Raw genomic sequence first — 13,125 nt, forward strand, 5'->3', positions numbered from 1 at the left:
CAGCAAGATTAATGTGTATTATGTGCGCTAGTTGCGTCTTCCTCGGTAGTATAGTGGTTTGTATCCCCGCCTGTCACGCGGGAGACCGGGGTGCGATTCCCCGCCGGGGAGGCACACTACATTTTTAATTATTGCACTATCAGTCGCCGAACTTAGTGCAGACCTTTTACAGCTACTTGCAACAAGTGTCTCCCACACAGACAGCTGCCTCCATCGCATCCTCGGTAGTATAGTGGTTAGTATCCCCGCCTGTCACGCGGGAGACCGGGGTTCGATTCCCCGACGGGGAGACGCGATTTTTATCTCACAAACCTGCTCGAGTGGTGCGCGTGTGGGACGGAAGAGCATTAACTTGCTGCAAAATCTTAAAAAATGATGCATCTTAGGAAGTAGTTCTCGCATTCTTCACACTTCAGAATTACTGGGTTTGCTTTTGAGGCTGAATCAATGCCCCCAGCCGACTCTCTAGGCGTAATAATCGAGCCCGACACAATCAGGAAAAGAAATAATTTTAGCAGAGCGTGGTTTCGATCCACGGACCTCTGGGTTATGGGCCCAGCACGCTTCCACTGCGCCACTCTGCTGTGTGGGGGTATACTGGCTCTTCGTCACATCACGTGGGACACTTGGGCAGTGTTGTCTGCGTCGCTTTCACACGCCTACATTTGATTGCGTACATCTCCTACAGCTCTCAGCTTGACTTGTCTCGACTCTGCTCGACTGACGCTACGCTGACGCTTGCACGCAGCGATATTTACCACGATCGCCTCGACATGCAGCTGCGAGATGCACAGGAGTAACAAAGCACTGCACGATGCGGCGACATACGAAATCCACTGCCCAGCTACGCGTTGGCAACTAACAAAATGCCGACCCTGCCAGGATTCGAACCTGGAATCTTCTGATCCGTAGTCAGACGCGTTATCCGTTGCGCCACAGGGCCAGTGGCAGCATTCCTCGCTACAAGGCAAGTGCAATTCGCTAAGAAACGTGTTCTCCAGGGCTCATCAAGCTCCCAAGGAAGGCACCACTCGTCCAGCTGCGTGGTCGCGGTGCGCCTGCAGAGCTTGGAGCTTGCCACACATCTGCGCTCGCTGTTCGACAGGTAGCACGAGGCAAGGCGCGCGTTTTTCTGCATTTTTTCGATGACGAGAGGCGGTTGATGTGCATGTAAGCGTAGCATATCAAACACGAATAGCACGAAGCGTTCGTACTTAGGTGCCAAAGTCGCAGTATGGCCGCAGGTGGCGATCATATGTTTTTGTAGCCACCACTGGTTTGCAGCAATGCGAATATGGCTAACTGAGAGCGTTTTGCTGTAGCCCCAGTGGCGCAATTGGTTAGCGCACGGTACTTATAAGGCAGTAGCCGTGAGCAATGCCGGGGTTGTGAGTTCGAGCCTCACCTGGGGCATACTTTTATTTCGTAGCAGCTGTCTCTGACAGCATCAGGAGGCTACATTTCAGATGTATCAGCTATGTCAGCAAGATTAATGTGTATTATGTGCGCTAGTTGCGTCTTCCTCGGTAGTATAGTGGTTTGTATCCCCGCCTGTCACGCGGGAGACCGGGGTGCGATTCCCCGCCGGGGAGGCACACTACATTTTTAATTATTGCACTATCAGTCGCCGAACTTAGTGCAGACCTTTTACAGCTACTTGCAACAAGTGTCTCCCACACAGACAGCTGCCTCCATCGCATCCTCGGTAGTATAGTGGTTAGTATCCCCGCCTGTCACGCGGGAGACCGGGGTTCGATTCCCCGCCGGGGAGACGCGATTTTTATCTCACAAACCTGCTCGAGTGGTGCGCGTGTGGGACGGAAGAGCATTAACTTGCTGCAAAATCTTAAAAAATGATGCATCTTAGGAAGTAGTTCTCGCATTCTTCACACTTCAGAATTACTGGGTTTGCTTTTGAGGCTGAATCAATGCCCCCAGCCGACTCTCTAGGCGTAATAATCGAGCCCGACACAATCAGGAAAAGAAATAATTTTAGCAGAGCGTGGTTTCGATCCACGGACCTCTGGGTTATGGGCCCAGCACGCTTCCACTGCGCCACTCTGCTGTGTGGGGGTATACTGGCTCTTCGTCACATCACGTGGGACACTTGGGCAGTGTTGTCTGCGTCGCTTTCACACGCCTACATTTGATTGCGTACATCTCCTACAGCTCTCAGCTTGACTTGTCTCGACTTTGCTCGACTGACGCTACGCTGACGCTTGCACGCAGCGATATTTACCACGATCGCCTCGACATGCAGCTGCGAGATGCACAGGAGTAACAAAGCACTGCACGATGCGGCGACATACGAAATCCACTGCCCAGCTACGCGTTGGCAACTAACAAAATGCCGACCCTGCCAGGATTCGAACCTGGAATCTTCTGATCCGTAGTCAGACGCGTTATCCGTTGCGCCACAGGGCCAGTGGCAGCATTTCTCGCTACAAGGCAAGTGCAATTCGCTAAGAAACGTGTTCTCCAGGGCTCATCAAGCTCCCAAGGAAGGCACCACTCGTCCAGCTGCGTGGTCGCGGTGCGCCTGCAGAGCTTGGAGCTTGCCACACATCTGCGCTCGCTGTTCGACAGGTAGCACGAGGCAAGGCGCGCGTTTTTCTGCATTTTTTCGATGACGAGAGGCGGTTGATGTGCATGTAAGCGTAGCATATCAAACACGAATAGCACGAAGCGTTCGTACTTAGGTGCCAAAGTCGCAGTATGGCCGCAGGTGGCGATCATATGTTTTTGTAGCCACCACTGGTTTGCAGCAATGCGAATATGGCTAACTGAGAGCGTTTTGCTGTAGCCCCAGTGGCGCAATTGGTTAGCGCACGGTACTTATAAGGCAGTAGCCGTGAGCAATGCCGGGGTTGTGAGTTCGAGCCTCACCTGGGGCATACTTTTATTTCGTAGCAGCTGTCTCTGACAGCATCAGGAGGCTACATTTCAGATGTATCAGCTATGTCAGCAAGATTAATGTGTATTATGTGCGCTAGTTGCGTCTTCCTCGGTAGTATAGTGGTTTGTATCCCCGCCTGTCACGCGGGAGACCGGGGTGCGATTCCCCGCCGGGGAGGCACACTACATTTTTAATTATTGCACTATCAGTCGCCGAACTTAGTGCAGACCTTTTACAGCTACTTGCAACAAGTGTCTCCCACACAGACAGCTGCCTCCATCGCATCCTCGGTAGTATAGTGGTTAGTATCCCCGCCTGTCACGCGGGAGACCGGGGTTCGATTCCCCGCCGGGGAGACGCGATTTTTATCTCACAAACCTGCTCGAGTGGTGCGCGTGTGGGACGGAAGAGCATTAACTTGCTGCAAAATCTTAAAAAATGATGCATCTTAGGAAGTAGTTCTCGCATTCTTCACACTTCAGAATTACTGGGTTTGCTTTTGAGGCTGAATCAATGACCCCAGCCGACTCTCTAGGCGTAATAATCGAGCCCGACACAATCAGGAAAAGAAATAATTTTAGCAGAGCGTGGTTTCGATCCACGGACCTCTGGGTTATGGGCCCAGCACGCTTCCACTGCGCCACTCTGCTGTGTGGGGGTATACTGGCTCTTCGTCACATCACGTGGGACACTTGGGCAGTGTTGTCTGCGTCGCTTTCACACGCCTACATTTGATTGCGTACATCTCCTACAGCTCTCAGCTTGACTTGTCTCGACTTTGCTCGACTGACGCTACGCTGACGCTTGCACGCAGCGATATTTACCACGATCGCCTCGACATGCAGCTGCGAGATGCACAGGAGTAACAAAGCACTGCACGATGCGGCGACATACGAAATCCACTGCCCAGCTACGCGTTGGCAACTAACAAAATGCCGACCCTGCCAGGATTCGAACCTGGAATCTTCTGATCCGTAGTCAGACGCGTTATCCGTTGCGCCACAGGGCCAGTGGCAGCATTTCTCGCTACAAGGCAAGTGCAATTCGCTAAGAAACGTGTTCTCCAGGGCTCATCAAGCTCCCAAGGAAGGCACCACTCGTCCAGCTGCGTGGTCGCGGTGCGCCTGCAGAGCTTGGAGCTTGCCACACATCTGCGCTCGCTGTTCGACAGGTAGCACGAGGCAAGGCGCGCGTTTTTCTGCATTTTTTCGATGACGAGAGGCGGTTGATGTGCATGTAAGCGTAGCATATCAAACACGAATAGCACGAAGCGTTCGTACTTAGGTGCCAAAGTCGCAGTATGGCCGCAGGTGGCGATCATATGTTTTTGTAGCCACCACTGGTTTGCAGCAATGCGAATATGGCTAACTGAGAGCGTTTTGCTGTAGCCCCAGTGGCGCAATTGGTTAGCGCACGGTACTTATAAGGCAGTAGCCGTGAGCAATGCCGGGGTTGTGAGTTCGAGCCTCACCTCGGGCATACTTTTATTTCGTAGCAGCTGTCTCTGACAGCATCAGGAGGCTACATTTCAGATGTATCAGCTATGTCAGCAAGATTAATGTGTATTATGTGCGCTAGTTGCGTCTTCCTCGGTAGTATAGTGGTTTGTATCCCCGCCTGTCACGCGGAGACCGGGGTGCGATTCCCCGCCGGGGAGGCACACTACATTTTTAATTATTGCACTATCAGTCGCCGAACTTAGTGCAGACCTTTTACAGCTACTTGCAACAAGTGTCTCCCACACAGACAGCTGCCTCCATCGCATCCTCGGTAGTATAGTGGTTAGTATCCCCGCCTGTCACGCGGGAGACCGGGGTTCGATTCCCCGCCGGGGAGACGCGATTTTTATCTCACAAACCTGCTCGAGTGGTGCGCGTGTGGGACGGAAGAGCATTAACTTGCTGCAAAATCTTAAAAAATGATGCATCTTAGGAAGTAGTTCTCGCATTCTTCACACTTCAGAATTACTGGGTTTGCTTTTGAGGCTGAATCAATGCCCCCAGCCGACTCTCTAGGCGTAATAATCGAGCCCGACACAATCAGGAAAAGAAATAATTTTAGCAGAGCGTGGTTTCGATCCACGGACCTCTGGGTTATGGGCCCAGCACGCTTCCACTGCGCCACTCTGCTGTGTGGGGGTATACTGGCTCTTCGTCACATCACGTGGGACACTTGGGCAGTGTTGTCTGCGTCGCTTTCACACGCCTACATTTGATTGCGTACATCTCCTACAGTTCTCAGCTTGACTTGTCTCGACTTTGCTCGACTGACGCTACGCTGACGCTTGCACGCAGCGATATTTACCACGATCGCCTCGACATGCAGCTGCGAGATGCACAGGAGTAACAAAGCACTGCACGATGCGGCGACATACGAAATCCACTGCCCAGCTACGCGTTGGCAACTAACAAAATGCCGACCCTGCCAGGATTCGAACCTGGAATCTTCTGATCCGTAGTCAGACGCGTTATCCGTTGCGCCACAGGGCCAGTGGCAGCATTTCTCGCTACAAGGCAAGTGCAATTCGCTAAGAAACGTGTTCTCCAGGGCTCATCAAGCTCCCAAGGAAGGCACCACTCGTCCAGCTGCGTGGTCGCGGTGCGCCTGCAGAGCTTGGAGCTTGCCACACATCTGCGCTCGCTGTTCGACAGGTAGCACGAGGCAAGGCGCGCGTTTTTCTGCATTTTTTCGATGACGAGAGGCGGTTGATGTGCATGTAAGCGTAGCATATCAAACACGAATAGCACGAAGCGTTCGTACTTAGGTGCCAAAGTCGCAGTATGGCCGCAGGTGGCGATCATATGTTTTTGTAGCCACCACTGGTTTGCAGCAATGCGAATATGGCTAACTGAGAGCGTTTTGCTGTAGCCCCAGTGGCGCAATTGGTTAGCGCACGGTACTTATAAGGCAGTAGCCGTGAGCAATGCCGGGGTTGTGAGTTCGAGCCTCACCTGGGGCATACTTTTATTTCGTAGCAGCTGTCTCTGACAGCATCAGGAGGCTACATTTCAGATGTATCAGCTATGTCAGCAAGATTAATGTGTATTATGTGCGCTAGTTGCGTCTTCCTCGGTAGTATAGTGGTTAGTATCCCCGCCTGTCACGCGGGAGACCGGGGTTCGATTCCCCGCCGGGGAGACGCGATTTTTATCTCACAAACCTGCTCGAGTGGTGCGCGTGTGGGACGGAAGAGCATTAACTTGCTGCAAAATCTTAAAAAATGATGCATCTTAGGAAGTAGTTCTCGCATTCTTCACACTTCAGAATTACTGGGTTTGCTTTTGAGGCTGAATCAATGCCCCCAGCCGACTCTCTAGGCGTAATAATCGAGCCCGACACAATCAGGAAAAGAAATAATTTTAGCAGAGCGTGGTTTCGATCCACGGACCTCTGGGTTATGGGCCCAGCACGCTTCCACTGCGCCACTCTGCTGTGTGGGGGTATACTGGCTCTTCGTCACATCACGTGGGACACTTGGGCAGTGTTGTCTGCGTCGCTTTCACACGCCTACATTTGATTGCGTACATCTCCTACAGCTCTCAGCTTGACTTGTCTCGACTTTGCTCGACTGACGCTACGCTGACGCTTGCACGCAGCGATATTTACCACGATCGCCTCGACATGCAGCTGCGAGATGCACAGGAGTAACAAAGCACTGCACGATGCGGCGACATACGAAATCCACTGCCCAGCTACGCGTTGGCAACTAACAAAATGCCGACCCTGCCAGGATTCGAACCTGGAATCTTCTGATCCGTAGTCAGACGCGTTATCCGTTGCGCCACAGGGCCAGTGGCAGCATTTCTCGCTACAAGGCAAGTGCAATTCGCTAAGAAACGTGTTCTCCAGGGCTCATCAAGCTCCCAAGGAAGGCACCACTCGTCCAGCTGCGTGGTCGCGGTGCGCCTGCAGAGCTTGGAGCTTGCCACACATCTGCGCTCGCTGTTCGACAGGTAGCACGAGGCAAGGCGCGCGTTTTTCTGCATTTTTTCGATGACGAGAGGCGGTTGATGTGCATGTAAGCGTAGCATATCAAACACGAATAGCACGAAGCGTTCGTACTTAGGTGCCAAAGTCGCAGTATGGCCGCAGGTGGCGATCATATGTTTTTGTAGCCACCACTGGTTTGCAGCAATGCGAATATGGCTAACTGAGAGCGTTTTGCTGTAGCCCCAGTGGCGCAATTGGTTAGCGCACGGTACTTATAAGGCAGTAGCCGTGAGCAATGCCGGGGTTGTGAGTTCGAGCCTCACCTGGGGCATACTTTTATTTCGTAGCAGCTGTCTCTGACAGCATCAGGAGGCTACATTTCAGATGTATCAGCTATGTCAGCAAGATTAATGTGTATTATGTGCGCTAGTTGCGTCTTCCTCGGTAGTATAGTGGTTAGTATCCCCGCCTGTCACGCGGGAGACCGGGGTTCGATTCCCCGCCGGGGAGACGCGATTTTTATCTCACAAACCTGCTCGAGTGGTGCGCGTGTGGGACGGAAGAGCATTAACTTGCTGCAAAATCTTAAAAAATGATGCATCTTAGGAAGTAGTTCTCGCATTCTTCACACTTCAGAATTACTGGGTTTGCTTTTGAGGCTGAATCAATGCCCCCAGCCGACTCTCTAGGCGTAATAATCGAGCCCGACACAATCAGGAAAAGAAATAATTTTAGCAGAGCGTGGTTTCGATCCACGGACCTCTGGGTTATGGGCCCAGCACGCTTCCACTGCGCCACTCTGCTGTGTGGGGGTATACTGGCTCTTCGTCACATCACGTGGGACACTTGGGCAGTGTTGTCTGCGTCGCTTTCACACGCCTACATTTGATTGCGTACATCTCCTACAGCTCTCAGCTTGACTTGTCTCGACTCTGCTCGACTGACGCTACGCTGACGCTTGCACGCAGCGATATTTACCACGATCGCCTCGACATGCAGCTGCGAGATGCACAGGAGTAACAAAGCACTGCACGATGCGGCGACATACGAAATCCACTGCCCAGCTACGCGTTGGCAACTAACAAAATGCCGACCCTGCCAGGATTCGAACCTGGAATCTTCTGATCCGTAGTCAGACGCGTTATCCGTTGCGCCACAGGGCCAGTGGCAGCATTCCTCGCTACAAGGCAAGTGCAATTCGCTAAGAAACGTGTTCTCCAGGGCTCATCAAGCTCCCAAGGAAGGCACCACTCGTCCAGCTGCGTGGTCGCGGTGCGCCTGCAGAGCTTGGAGCTTGCCACACATCTGCGCTCGCTGTTCGACAGGTAGCACGAGGCAAGGCGCGCGTTTTTCTGCATTTTTTCGATGACGAGAGGCGGTTGATGTGCATGTAAGCGTAGCATATCAAACACGAATAGCACGAAGCGTTCGTACTTAGGTGCCAAAGTCGCAGTATGGCCGCAGGTGGCGATCATATGTTTTTGTAGCCACCACTGGTTTGCAGCAATGCGAATATGGCTAACTGAGAGCGTTTTGCTGTAGCCCCAGTGGCGCAATTGGTTAGCGCACGGTACTTATAAGGCAGTAGCCGTGAGCAATGCCGGGGTTGTGAGTTCGAGCCTCACCTGGGGCATACTTTTATTTCGTAGCAGCTGTCTCTGACAGCATCAGGAGGCTACATTTCAGATGTATCAGCTATGTCAGCAAGATTAATGTGTATTATGTGCGCTAGTTGCGTCTTCCTCGGTAGTATAGTGGTTTGTATCCCCGCCTGTCACGCGGGAGACCGGGGTGCGATTCCCCGCCGGGGAGGCACACTACATTTTTAATTATTGCACTATCAGTCGCCGAACTTAGTGCAGACCTTTTACAGCTACTTGCAACAAGTGTCTCCCACACAGACAGCTGCCTCCATCGCATCCTCGGTAGTATAGTGGTTAGTATCCCCGCCTGTCACGCGGGAGACCGGGGTTCGATTCCCCGCCGGGGAGACGCGATTTTTATCTCACAAACCTGCTCGAGTGGTGCGCGTGTGGGACGGAAGAGCATTAACTTGCTGCAAAATCTTAAAAAATGATGCATCTTAGGAAGTAGTTCTCGCATTCTTCACACTTCAGAATTACTGGGTTTGCTTTTGAGGCTGAATCAATGCCCCCAGCCGACTCTCTAGGCGTAATAATCGAGCCCGACACAATCAGGAAAAGAAATAATTTTAGCAGAGCGTGGTTTCGATCCACGGACCTCTGGGTTATGGGCCCAGCACGCTTCCACTGCGCCACTCTGCTGTGTGGGGGTATACTGGCTCTTCGTCACATCACGTGGGACACTTGGGCAGTGTTGTCTGCGTCGCTTTCACACGCCTACATTTGATTGCGTACATCTCCTACAGCTCTCAGCTTGACTTGTCTCGACTCTGCTCGACTGACGCTACGCTGACGCTTGCACGCAGCGATATTTACCACGATCGCCTCGACATGCAGCTGCGAGATGCACAGGAGTAACAAAGCACTGCACGATGCGGCGACATACGAAATCCACTGCCCAGCTACGCGTTGGCAACTAACAAAATGCCGACCCTGCCAGGATTCGAACCTGGAATCTTCTGATCCGTAGTCAGACGCGTTATCCGTTGCGCCACAGGGCCAGTGGCAGCATTTCTCGCTACAAGGCAAGTGCAATTCGCTAAGAAACGTGTTCTCCAGGGCTCATCAAGCTCCCAAGGAAGGCACCACTCGTCCAGCTGCGTGGTCGCGGTGCGCCTGCAGAGCTTGGAGCTTGCCACACATCTGCGCTCGCTGTTCGACAGGTAGCACGAGGCAAGGCGCGCGTTTTTCTGCATTTTTTCGATGACGAGAGGCGGTTGATGTGCATGTAAGCGTAGCATATCAAACACGAATAGCACGAAGCGTTCGTACTTAGGTGCCAAAGTCGCAGTATGGCCGCAGGTGGCGATCATATGTTTTTGTAGCCACCACTGGTTTGCAGCAATGCGAATATGGCTAACTGAGAGCGTTTTGCTGTAGCCCCAGTGGCGCAATTGGTTAGCGCACGGTACTTATAAGGCAGTAGCCGTGAGCAATGCCGGGGTTGTGAGTTCGAGCCTCACCTGGGGCATACTTTTATTTCGTAGCAGCTGTCTCTGACAGCATCAGGAGGCTACATTTCAGATGTATCAGCTATGTCAGCAAGATTAATGTGTATTATGTGCGCTAGTTGCGTCTTCCTCGGTAGTATAGTGGTTAGTATCCCCGCCTGTCACGCGGGAGACCGGGGTTCGATTCCCCGCCGGGGAGACGCGATTTTTATCTCACAAACCTGCTCGAGTGGTGCGCGTGTGGGACGGAAGAGCATTAACTTGCTGCAAAATCTTAAAAAATGATGCATCTTAGGAAGTAGTTCTCGCATTCTTCACACTTCAGAATTACTGGGTTTGCTTTTGAGGCTGAATCAATGCCCCCAGCCGACTCTCTAGGCGTAATAATCGAGCCCGACACAATCAGGAAAAGAAATAATTTTAGCAGAGCGTGGTTTCGATCCACGGACCTCTGGGTTATGGGCCCAGCACGCTTCCACTGCGCCACTCTGCTGTGTGGGGGTATACTGGCTCTTCGTCACATCACGTGGGACACTTGGGCAGTGTTGTCTGCGTCGCTTTCACACGCCTACATTTGATTGCGTACATCTCCTACAGCTCTCAGCTTGACTTGTCTCGACTTTGCTCGACTGACGCTACGCTGACGCTTGCACGCAGCGATATTTACCACGATCGCCTCGACATGCAGCTGCGAGATGCACAGGAGTAACAAAGCACTGCACGATGCGGCGACATACGAAATCCACTGCCCAGCTACGCGTTGGCAACTAACAAAATGCCGACCCTGCCAGGATTCGAACCTGGAATCTTCTGATCCGTAGTCAGACGCGTTATCCGTTGCGCCACAGGGCCAGTGGCAGCATTTCTCGCTACAAGGCAAGTGCAATTCGCTAAGAAACGTGTTCTCCAGGGCTCATCAAGCTCCCAAGGAAGGCACCACTCGTCCAGCTGCGTGGTCGCGGTGCGCCTGCAGAGCTTGGAGCTTGCCACACATCTGCGCTCGCTGTTCGACAGGTAGCACGAGGCAAGGCGCGCGTTTTTCTGCATTTTTTCGATGACGAGAGGCGGTTGATGTGCATGTAAGCGTAGCATATCAAACACGAATAGCACGAAGCGTTCGTACTTAGGTGCCAAAGTCGCAGTATGGCCGCAGGTGGCGATCATATGTTTTTGTAGCCACCACTGGTTTGCAGCAATGCGAATATGGCTAACTGAGAGCGTTTTGCTGTAGCCCCAGTGGCGCAATTGGTTAGCGCACGGTACTTATAAGGCAGTAGCCGTGAGCAATGCCGGGGTTGTGAGTTCGAGCCTCACCTGGGGCATACTTTTATTTCGTAGCAGCTGTCTCTGACAGCATCAGGAGGCTACATTTCAGATGTATCAGCTATGTCAGCAAGATTAATGTGTATTATGTGCGCTAGTTGCGTCTTCCTCGGTAGTATAGTGGTTTGTATCCCCGCCTGTCACGCGGGAGACCGGGGTGCGATTCCCCGCCGGGGAGGCACACTACATTTTTAATTATTGCACTATCAGTCGCCGAACTTAGTGCAGACCTTTTACAGCTACTTGCAACAAGTGTCTCCCACACAGACAGCTGCCTCCATCGCATCCTCGGTAGTATAGTGGTTAGTATCCCCGCCTGTCACGCGGGAGACCGGGGTTCGATTCCCCGCCGGGGAGACGCGATTTTTATCTCACAAACCTGCTCGAGTGGTGCGCGTGTGGGACGGAAGAGCATTAACTTGCTGCAAAATCTTAAAAAATGATGCATCTTAGGAAGTAGTTCTCGCATTCTTCACACTTCAGAATTACTGGGTTTGCTTTTGAGGCTGAATCAATGCCCCCAGCCGACTCTCTAGGCGTAATAATCGAGCCCGACACAATCAGGAAAAGAAATAATTTTAGCAGAGCGTGGTTTCGATCCACGGACCTCTGGGTTATGGGCCCAGCACGCTTCCACTGCGCCACTCTGCTGTGTGGGGGTATACTGGCTCTTCGTCACATCACGTGGGACACTTGGGCAGTGTTGTCTGCGTCGCTTTCACACGCCTACATTTGATTGCGTACATCTCCTACAGCTCTCAGCTTGACTTGTCTCGACTCTGCTCGACTGACGCTACGCTGACGCTTGCACGCAGCGATATTTACCACGATCGCCTCGACATGCAGCTGCGAGATGCACAGGAGTAACAAAGCACTGCACGATGCGGCGACATACGAAATCCACTGCCCAGCTACGCGTTGGCAACTAACAAAATGCCGACCCTGCCAGGATTCGAACCTGGAATCTTCTGATCCGTAGTCAGACGCGTTATCCGTTGCGCCACAGGGCCAGTGGCAGCATTTCTCGCTACAAGGCAAGTGCAATTCGCTAAGAAACGTGTTCTCCAGGGCTCATCAAGCTCCCAAGGAAGGCACCACTCGTCCAGCTGCGTGGTCGCGGTGCGCCTGCAGAGCTTGGAGCTTGCCACACATCTGCGCTCGCTGTTCGACAGGTAGCACGAGGCAAGGCGCGCGTTTTTCTGCATTTTTTCGATGACGAGAGGCGGTTGATGTGCATGTAAGCGTAGCATATCAAACACGAATAGCACGAAGCGTTCGTACTTAGGTGCCAAAGTCGCAGTATGGCCGCAGGTGGCGATCATATGTTTTTGTAGCCACCACTGGTTTGCAGCAATGCGAATATGGCTAACTGAGAGCGTTTTGCTGTAGCCCCAGTGGCGCAATTGGTTAGCGCACGGTACTTATAAGGCAGTAGCCGTGAGCAATGCCGGGGTTGTGAGTTCGAGCCTCACCTGGGGCATACTTTTATTTCGTAGCAGCTGTCTCTGACAGCATCAGGAGGCTACATTTCAGATGTATCAGCTATGTCAGCAAGATTAATGTGTATTATGTGCGCTAGTTGCGTCTTCCTCGGTAGTATAGTGGTTTGTATCCCCGCCTGTCACGCGGGAGACCGGGGTGCGATTCCCCGCCGGGGAGGCACACTACATTTTTAATTATTGCACTATCAGTCGCCGAACTTAGTGCAGACCTTTTACAGCTACTTGCAACAAGTGTCTCCCACACAGACAGCTGCCTCCATCGCATCCTCGGTAGTATAGTGGTTAGTATCCCCGCCTGTCACGCGGGAGACCGGGGTTCGATTCCCCGCCGGGGAGACGCGATTTTTATCTCACAAACCTGCTCGAGTGGTGCGCGTGTG

At 52.5% G+C, this 13,125-nt stretch overlaps 37 non-coding genes across 37 annotated transcripts; 19 read left to right on the plus strand and 18 right to left on the minus strand.

The window, feature by feature from the left end:
- The first annotated feature begins 218 nt into the window (after positions 1-218).
- Positions 219-290, plus strand: Trnad-guc (transfer RNA aspartic acid (anticodon GUC)). The gene has a single exon. It is a non-coding gene; the product is annotated as a tRNA-Asp (tRNA).
- A 222-nt stretch (positions 291-512) lies between these two features.
- Positions 513-584, minus strand: Trnam-cau (transfer RNA methionine (anticodon CAU)). The gene has a single exon. It is a non-coding gene; the product is annotated as a tRNA-Met (tRNA).
- A 286-nt stretch (positions 585-870) lies between these two features.
- Positions 871-943, minus strand: Trnar-acg (transfer RNA arginine (anticodon ACG)). The gene has a single exon. It is a non-coding gene; the product is annotated as a tRNA-Arg (tRNA).
- Positions 944-1,321: 378 nt separating this feature from the next.
- On the plus strand, positions 1,322-1,413 carry Trnai-uau (transfer RNA isoleucine (anticodon UAU)). The gene is given in 2 exon segments: positions 1,322-1,359; positions 1,378-1,413. It is a non-coding gene; the product is annotated as a tRNA-Ile (tRNA).
- A 286-nt stretch (positions 1,414-1,699) lies between these two features.
- Positions 1,700-1,771, plus strand: Trnad-guc (transfer RNA aspartic acid (anticodon GUC)). The gene has a single exon. It is a non-coding gene; the product is annotated as a tRNA-Asp (tRNA).
- Positions 1,772-1,993: 222 nt separating this feature from the next.
- On the minus strand, positions 1,994-2,065 carry Trnam-cau (transfer RNA methionine (anticodon CAU)). Its single transcript has one exon. It is a non-coding gene; the product is annotated as a tRNA-Met (tRNA).
- A 286-nt stretch (positions 2,066-2,351) lies between these two features.
- On the minus strand, positions 2,352-2,424 carry Trnar-acg (transfer RNA arginine (anticodon ACG)). The gene has a single exon. It is a non-coding gene; the product is annotated as a tRNA-Arg (tRNA).
- A 378-nt stretch (positions 2,425-2,802) lies between these two features.
- Positions 2,803-2,894, plus strand: Trnai-uau (transfer RNA isoleucine (anticodon UAU)). Its single transcript is given in 2 exon segments — positions 2,803-2,840; positions 2,859-2,894. It is a non-coding gene; the product is annotated as a tRNA-Ile (tRNA).
- Positions 2,895-3,180: 286 nt separating this feature from the next.
- Trnad-guc (transfer RNA aspartic acid (anticodon GUC)) lies at positions 3,181-3,252 on the plus strand. Its single transcript has one exon. It is a non-coding gene; the product is annotated as a tRNA-Asp (tRNA).
- A 222-nt stretch (positions 3,253-3,474) lies between these two features.
- Trnam-cau (transfer RNA methionine (anticodon CAU)) lies at positions 3,475-3,546 on the minus strand. Its single transcript has one exon. It is a non-coding gene; the product is annotated as a tRNA-Met (tRNA).
- A 286-nt stretch (positions 3,547-3,832) lies between these two features.
- Positions 3,833-3,905, minus strand: Trnar-acg (transfer RNA arginine (anticodon ACG)). The gene has a single exon. It is a non-coding gene; the product is annotated as a tRNA-Arg (tRNA).
- A 378-nt stretch (positions 3,906-4,283) lies between these two features.
- Positions 4,284-4,375, plus strand: Trnai-uau (transfer RNA isoleucine (anticodon UAU)). The gene is given in 2 exon segments: positions 4,284-4,321; positions 4,340-4,375. It is a non-coding gene; the product is annotated as a tRNA-Ile (tRNA).
- A 285-nt stretch (positions 4,376-4,660) lies between these two features.
- Positions 4,661-4,732, plus strand: Trnad-guc (transfer RNA aspartic acid (anticodon GUC)). The gene has a single exon. It is a non-coding gene; the product is annotated as a tRNA-Asp (tRNA).
- A 222-nt stretch (positions 4,733-4,954) lies between these two features.
- On the minus strand, positions 4,955-5,026 carry Trnam-cau (transfer RNA methionine (anticodon CAU)). Its single transcript has one exon. It is a non-coding gene; the product is annotated as a tRNA-Met (tRNA).
- Positions 5,027-5,312: 286 nt separating this feature from the next.
- Positions 5,313-5,385, minus strand: Trnar-acg (transfer RNA arginine (anticodon ACG)). The gene has a single exon. It is a non-coding gene; the product is annotated as a tRNA-Arg (tRNA).
- A 378-nt stretch (positions 5,386-5,763) lies between these two features.
- Trnai-uau (transfer RNA isoleucine (anticodon UAU)) lies at positions 5,764-5,855 on the plus strand. The gene is given in 2 exon segments: positions 5,764-5,801; positions 5,820-5,855. It is a non-coding gene; the product is annotated as a tRNA-Ile (tRNA).
- A 107-nt stretch (positions 5,856-5,962) lies between these two features.
- Trnad-guc (transfer RNA aspartic acid (anticodon GUC)) lies at positions 5,963-6,034 on the plus strand. The gene has a single exon. It is a non-coding gene; the product is annotated as a tRNA-Asp (tRNA).
- A 222-nt stretch (positions 6,035-6,256) lies between these two features.
- Trnam-cau (transfer RNA methionine (anticodon CAU)) lies at positions 6,257-6,328 on the minus strand. Its single transcript has one exon. It is a non-coding gene; the product is annotated as a tRNA-Met (tRNA).
- A 286-nt stretch (positions 6,329-6,614) lies between these two features.
- Trnar-acg (transfer RNA arginine (anticodon ACG)) lies at positions 6,615-6,687 on the minus strand. The gene has a single exon. It is a non-coding gene; the product is annotated as a tRNA-Arg (tRNA).
- Positions 6,688-7,065: 378 nt separating this feature from the next.
- Trnai-uau (transfer RNA isoleucine (anticodon UAU)) lies at positions 7,066-7,157 on the plus strand. The gene is given in 2 exon segments: positions 7,066-7,103; positions 7,122-7,157. It is a non-coding gene; the product is annotated as a tRNA-Ile (tRNA).
- A 107-nt stretch (positions 7,158-7,264) lies between these two features.
- On the plus strand, positions 7,265-7,336 carry Trnad-guc (transfer RNA aspartic acid (anticodon GUC)). Its single transcript has one exon. It is a non-coding gene; the product is annotated as a tRNA-Asp (tRNA).
- A 222-nt stretch (positions 7,337-7,558) lies between these two features.
- On the minus strand, positions 7,559-7,630 carry Trnam-cau (transfer RNA methionine (anticodon CAU)). The gene has a single exon. It is a non-coding gene; the product is annotated as a tRNA-Met (tRNA).
- Positions 7,631-7,916: 286 nt separating this feature from the next.
- On the minus strand, positions 7,917-7,989 carry Trnar-acg (transfer RNA arginine (anticodon ACG)). The gene has a single exon. It is a non-coding gene; the product is annotated as a tRNA-Arg (tRNA).
- Positions 7,990-8,367: 378 nt separating this feature from the next.
- Positions 8,368-8,459, plus strand: Trnai-uau (transfer RNA isoleucine (anticodon UAU)). Its single transcript is given in 2 exon segments — positions 8,368-8,405; positions 8,424-8,459. It is a non-coding gene; the product is annotated as a tRNA-Ile (tRNA).
- A 286-nt stretch (positions 8,460-8,745) lies between these two features.
- Trnad-guc (transfer RNA aspartic acid (anticodon GUC)) lies at positions 8,746-8,817 on the plus strand. The gene has a single exon. It is a non-coding gene; the product is annotated as a tRNA-Asp (tRNA).
- A 222-nt stretch (positions 8,818-9,039) lies between these two features.
- Positions 9,040-9,111, minus strand: Trnam-cau (transfer RNA methionine (anticodon CAU)). Its single transcript has one exon. It is a non-coding gene; the product is annotated as a tRNA-Met (tRNA).
- A 286-nt stretch (positions 9,112-9,397) lies between these two features.
- Trnar-acg (transfer RNA arginine (anticodon ACG)) lies at positions 9,398-9,470 on the minus strand. The gene has a single exon. It is a non-coding gene; the product is annotated as a tRNA-Arg (tRNA).
- Positions 9,471-9,848: 378 nt separating this feature from the next.
- Trnai-uau (transfer RNA isoleucine (anticodon UAU)) lies at positions 9,849-9,940 on the plus strand. The gene is given in 2 exon segments: positions 9,849-9,886; positions 9,905-9,940. It is a non-coding gene; the product is annotated as a tRNA-Ile (tRNA).
- A 107-nt stretch (positions 9,941-10,047) lies between these two features.
- Positions 10,048-10,119, plus strand: Trnad-guc (transfer RNA aspartic acid (anticodon GUC)). Its single transcript has one exon. It is a non-coding gene; the product is annotated as a tRNA-Asp (tRNA).
- Positions 10,120-10,341: 222 nt separating this feature from the next.
- On the minus strand, positions 10,342-10,413 carry Trnam-cau (transfer RNA methionine (anticodon CAU)). Its single transcript has one exon. It is a non-coding gene; the product is annotated as a tRNA-Met (tRNA).
- A 286-nt stretch (positions 10,414-10,699) lies between these two features.
- Trnar-acg (transfer RNA arginine (anticodon ACG)) lies at positions 10,700-10,772 on the minus strand. The gene has a single exon. It is a non-coding gene; the product is annotated as a tRNA-Arg (tRNA).
- A 378-nt stretch (positions 10,773-11,150) lies between these two features.
- Positions 11,151-11,242, plus strand: Trnai-uau (transfer RNA isoleucine (anticodon UAU)). Its single transcript is given in 2 exon segments — positions 11,151-11,188; positions 11,207-11,242. It is a non-coding gene; the product is annotated as a tRNA-Ile (tRNA).
- Positions 11,243-11,528: 286 nt separating this feature from the next.
- Trnad-guc (transfer RNA aspartic acid (anticodon GUC)) lies at positions 11,529-11,600 on the plus strand. Its single transcript has one exon. It is a non-coding gene; the product is annotated as a tRNA-Asp (tRNA).
- A 222-nt stretch (positions 11,601-11,822) lies between these two features.
- Positions 11,823-11,894, minus strand: Trnam-cau (transfer RNA methionine (anticodon CAU)). Its single transcript has one exon. It is a non-coding gene; the product is annotated as a tRNA-Met (tRNA).
- A 286-nt stretch (positions 11,895-12,180) lies between these two features.
- Trnar-acg (transfer RNA arginine (anticodon ACG)) lies at positions 12,181-12,253 on the minus strand. The gene has a single exon. It is a non-coding gene; the product is annotated as a tRNA-Arg (tRNA).
- Positions 12,254-12,631: 378 nt separating this feature from the next.
- On the plus strand, positions 12,632-12,723 carry Trnai-uau (transfer RNA isoleucine (anticodon UAU)). Its single transcript is given in 2 exon segments — positions 12,632-12,669; positions 12,688-12,723. It is a non-coding gene; the product is annotated as a tRNA-Ile (tRNA).
- A 286-nt stretch (positions 12,724-13,009) lies between these two features.
- Trnad-guc (transfer RNA aspartic acid (anticodon GUC)) lies at positions 13,010-13,081 on the plus strand. The gene has a single exon. It is a non-coding gene; the product is annotated as a tRNA-Asp (tRNA).
- The last annotated feature ends 44 nt before the right edge of the window (positions 13,082-13,125 follow it).

This window comes from Schistocerca nitens, unplaced genomic scaffold, assembly GCF_023898315.1.
Source record: "Schistocerca nitens isolate TAMUIC-IGC-003100 unplaced genomic scaffold, iqSchNite1.1 HiC_scaffold_366, whole genome shotgun sequence".
NCBI classification, from domain to species: Eukaryota; Metazoa; Arthropoda; class Insecta; order Orthoptera; family Acrididae; genus Schistocerca; species Schistocerca nitens.